The sequence below is a fragment of the Rhipicephalus microplus genome, chromosome 4, assembly GCF_043290135.1.
Source record: "Rhipicephalus microplus isolate Deutch F79 chromosome 4, USDA_Rmic, whole genome shotgun sequence".
Lineage (NCBI taxonomy): Eukaryota > Metazoa > Arthropoda > Arachnida > Ixodida > Ixodidae > Rhipicephalus > Rhipicephalus microplus.
Genome location: NC_134703.1, coordinates 102,320,550 through 102,325,944, shown reverse-complemented (window position 1 = coordinate 102,325,944; position 5,395 = coordinate 102,320,550).

Here is a 5,395-nt window from a genome sequence, read left to right as displayed (position 1 = left end):
CTGTAGTTGACCAAGCACCCAGACCAAACGTCGGGAGGGAGTTGTTTGGCGTTGAAACCCGTCGCCATGGTGACGGCGGTGATCGAATGCCCGTCCACAGCTGGTAAAAACGATTTGGTGGACATTGAAACTACCCCGGTGGCGTTCCGTAGCTCGTTCGCACCAGAAGGAAATCACTCGACGCCCAACGCTTCACTTTGCACAGTTCCCTTCTTGTTATGTGCCTCTTGAGAAGAATCGATTGACAGAACCGGATCTAAACACGTGTTCGAAGAGCCGTTTTGTAGTAATAGAACACCAAATATATCAGTGGAAAAATATTAGTGGCCATAAATTCTGAAACTTTCCTGGGAGCACTGAAGGCCAATCTCCAAGTTTCGCAATACATCGCCCGGTTCTGTGCTTCGTATTTGACTGCACTATAGTTATATTTAAGGTAATAAGTTACGGATTGCTTCAACATTTCATTGCTGGGAACTGTAACGATGAGTCAGCATGTCTCAAATCTCCATGGGCCCATAAGAAAGAGTATTATCCTCCTAAATAAAATACAGAAAAGCCCAATAAGTAGGCAATTTAGGCATCTTTAATTATGTTGTGGTCATTTGCGCTGCTTTTTAATGCTATAACATTAAAAGCGCGTTTCACTGAGATTCCAGTGCTGACGTCAGCATCGTTGGTTGGGACTAAAAAATCAGCTTTGTCTTTAATGGATAATTCACAATATGGGCTAATAAAGAAACAATAGAAATATATTCGATTCAAGTGGAAATAGGTGACTGGGTAATATAGGCAATCGCACCCCCGCCTCGGTGGTCTAGTGGCTAAGGTACTCGGCTGCTGACCCGCAGGGCGCGGGTTCGAATCCCGGCTGCGGCGGCTGCATTTCCGATGGAGGCGGAAATGTTGTAGGCCCGTGTGCTCAGATTTGGGTGCACGTTAAAGAACCCCAGGCGGTCTAAATTTCCGGAGCCCTCCACTACGGCGTCTCTCATAATCATATTGTGGTTTTGGGACGTGAAACCCCACATATCAATCAATCAATATAGGCAATCGCAGGGAACTGTGGGATACGACGGCTTCCGGTTCGACGCAACCCGTGGGTTAGCAGCGGCACGCGCGCATTTTTGTACAGCTTCGTTGAAAAAAAAAAACACCTCTCCGTGCAATGTCAGTGCTATAAAAGTTGGTTTTTTGTTTTTTCTAACCGTGACTGTTACGATGGCAAGCTACGAAAGCCATGAACAAGGACACTTTGTCGTCATCGCACTAAAATGATCTGCAATGCATTTACGCTGCTCGGGGGTACTGTCAGTTTGGCTAGCAGATAAGTCGATGCAGAAAACAGTTTTCATTGTATGATACGTTACTGCTGATAAAAAATCACCATTTTAAAGATCTCAGGGGATGGGCATGACTGTAGCGGTGTGCTCAGAGTACATTTCGGGATCGCTGCTTCGGCCGGAATTGTCACTCGGTCGACATGAAGCGCAGCACTTATTGAGTGCGTTGAGATATCGTTTTTTTCCTAGCATTCAGCGCGCTATAAGATGTATCTCTTAGTCGAAGTCAAATGCTGATTTAAACGGTGATCTCGATCAAGCTGCGCGCCACGGCGGCACATAAACAATACAATCATACGTAGACGGCGCCGAATAATCGAAACCCTGCGCTCTTTTAACGCACTTGTTCCTTTGGGTGCCGTGATAGCACACAGTTTGACCAAAATAACGCTAATTGACTCGTCCAGCGCTTCGTGTACACTTACTCTTGAGTGAATATTTTGCGTTTTTTTTGTCATAAATATGAGTGCAATGGCCGGCACTCATCTCGTATGACAAGTCGATTTCACCCGCGTGTTCCCATAATATATTTGCTAGGCGTTTGCGCGACAATTTATTTCTCAATATAATATTCGCAGCAAATTCATAAGTAAGCTTTTTTAGTGTGGAACACACGCGTATCTGTGCTAAAATGGTTTTCGAACACTGTGGCTTCATCGTTCCGTATTCAAAGGCTACCTGCCACTGTGGCTCTCTTCACAGCCGCGGCCCACCTGAGTTTTCTTTCTTTGTTCCATGGGAATCGATACACGCTGTTTGCCTTTCACGCTCGAGTTGGAGCAGCCAACGGCTGAACAACCGACCGTGGTTTATCGGGACGAAGATAAACGGGTGACCACGCGTGTGTATCCCGAATAATCTGAGGCTTGCGGCGAACCGGTTCGCCGTCGCCTACTCTTCTCGAACCGGAAGCCGGTAACAGACAGTGCATCCCACAATCCCTCGCTCTTTTACTGGTCACCTATTGAACCCATGGCTTCCGTGGGGCAAACAGGTGTTTTGCCACAAAGAACATCCAAAGCACATACACTCAAATTGAAATGATAAAAGAATATTAACATGGTCCCAGCACAGAGCCAAGCCTGCGCTCGAAATTGTATAAAAACACTAAATGAATGTTACATAGCTATTGATTGATTGATTGACATGTGTGGTTTAACGTCCCAAAAACCACCATATGATTATAAGAGACGCCGTAGTGGAGGGCTCCGAAAATTTCGACCACCTGGGGTTCTTTAACGTCCACCGTCAAATCTGAGCACATGGGTCTACAGCATTTCCGCCTCCATCGGAAATGCAGCCGCCGCAGCCGGGATTTAATTCCGCTACTTGCGGGTCAGCAGCCGAGTACCTTATCCACTAGACTACCACGGCGGTGCCATTTTTGAAATAAATTTAGCATCAGGTTTCGGCACACACAACGACACTGATCTCTGAAATTGCCGATTCTGAAGTCACTAACACACGCAATATTGCGCTGTAGAAGCATAGATACCAAACAGGCGTCTAAACATGTCAATTGTGCAATGAGTTGCTAGTTTCAAGCAGACTTGTACATGTTACAGAAAATGAGTAACCGATTACAATTACAATTACTTCCGTTAAAATGTTATTGATTACATTAGTCAATTACAGCTCGAGAATGGTCACTGATCAATTACATGAATGTAATCAATTACTTCTGCGTTACTTTCTTTCAAAGTTTATTGCTCTAACACAATAAAACAAGTTTACTTGAACTATAACGAACTACTGAAGCTGGTATGTCAGAGAGGAAGCTGGAGGCTCCTGTGAAGGCTGAGAGGCTTAGTGCGGCTTCGGTGCTTTAGTGTTACGCACTGTTAAGTGTCCACACTTGGTGTTGTTCAATGTTGTCATCTCTGATTCTTTCAAGTTTTCTCGTTAAGAGGTCAGCTGCTGCACTGATCTCGGTTGACGCATGCGCTTTAGGGAATGGTGATATTGCAATGAAGGAAAACCTTGTGCACCAGCTCGTGGTTGCGCAGTGCTTGTTCATGTGCGCCATGAAGCGTCGCGCTTCGCTGTCGCTAGCGCTCAAACATTACGTCGCAGGTAAGGCCAAGGAACAAAAGGAAAAACAGGCACTTTGGGGACCACCCGTCTGACAGGAATGTGATGCCATTTTAAAGCAGTCCCATATTTCGGTAGATCGGTAGATTTTGTTGCCGTGCTGGTCGTGTGTGCACCTGACAAACTCGTAAATTGTCCGCCACTGTGTATAATTAAGCGTTTTGCGAATTTTCCGCCGGCATGGCACACTCAGTTTTTGAGGATGCCTGATGCAATCTAGTTTTCGCAGACTGATTAAAATTAAGGGTCTTTTCTTATAGGATAAATGCAGCACCCTGAATATGTCACGCTGCATTTAGCGGCATTTCCGCGCTTTGGTGCCTCTTTGAGGACTAAAATGCCTGAATAAAGGAAGCAGCATTTGTTGTTGTCGAGTGCCACTTTTCCCGCATTTACATTACCCTCCTGGATCATGCTGGGAAGGGGTGGTCGAGACGCGTTCCTGACGAAGTTCACGTTATTCTTTCGGACCTCCTCGTTTGTTTCGTCGCAAAAGCTCACATTACGGTGACAGGTAGGCAGACGTATATATGCATGGAATGAACAACGAAGTGCTATTTTGTCCCTTCTTCAAATAAAACAGTAAGCAAGCAGATGATCCGGGTCATTGTTCTGCAATAGGAATTGTGAAAGCTCGTACGACGCAGGAGCAGCCTGATTTATATAATTAATGCATAAAACTGCACTGGATATGTTTTAATCTTGCAGATGCTTTTAGTTTCCATGATTTAATGTGGCTATTTTGCTGAAAAACTGCAGAAAGTCGCACAATGCAAATTTAAATTACGCGCGCTGGGTAAACTGTTAGATCGTAGCACCCTTCTGGTGCCGACCTCGCAACAGCGACCACCACTCTCCCATTGGTCTGCTGTAAATACTGCACACTGCCCCATTATAGTACGCCATCAATCAGACTGGCAAGGCTCAGAATCGAGTCGAAATATATCAACAAAGTTTGAAATAACATAAATAAAGACATAACCATCAAGTAATCGTAATAATAACTAACCCCAAATCACTAGAAGCGTTTCGGAAACAGCTTATTTCGGGACCACTCAAGAAAGTGCGCCACCGTTTTTTAGAGTGATTAAATCCTCCTTCCTGTACGTCTCATGGGGAAACAACCTGGCAGTACTGCATACAACGCGGATTTCAGGTGTCACCACAAGCAAGTAGTCGATGAGCAGCTAAAAGTAGCGCACATGTCGTGCAAAGAGTTTTCGAATCCCCCTAACTAGATTATAATCGTGCCGCGGAAACCCTACACACGCATTCCTCAAACACTGACGTCGTCAACAGTTTGGTAAATGGAATGACGGGAACTCTACGAACGGGAATCGCTGGGTGCCCATGCGATGGGTGCTCGTGCGTTTCAAAGCTGTAGAGCTGCCAAACTTTTTTGTCCACTTCAACTCATTTTCACCTTTAACTTACGATTACTACACTTCCATAGAAAAACTACGGGTGACACCCTTTACGCATCCCATGGCTTCGAATAGTTTAACAGGTTTGTCATATCTACTTTTTACAAAATATATCCGCTGATATTTACAACCATTTTTCATAGTTTCATCTTTCAGTTTGTCTGACGATCCAATTTGATCTAATGTCTTTAAGGCGCCGGTAAGCTTATTTGTTATGTTCGAAGTAATTATTGGTTATCAAAAACTAATGAAAAACAAAATTGCGCTGCTCCATATACTATCCTATGAATACCGTGTGTTTTTCGCATTGTGAAGCTTTTCTTTTCGAATCTCAGGTTGTCTTGAAACATTCCATTGAACTCAAAGATGAGTTAATACCATGCTTGGTACTTGAGAAATCTATATTTCATAGAAGACTACTTACATAAGAGTATTTAATAAGTGGGCTTTTGCCCGAATACGTGGCACATTCTTTAATATTTCATTAAATAGGGCATTTCGGTTGTAAATGTTAAAAAGGTTTTTATCCGCTGCATA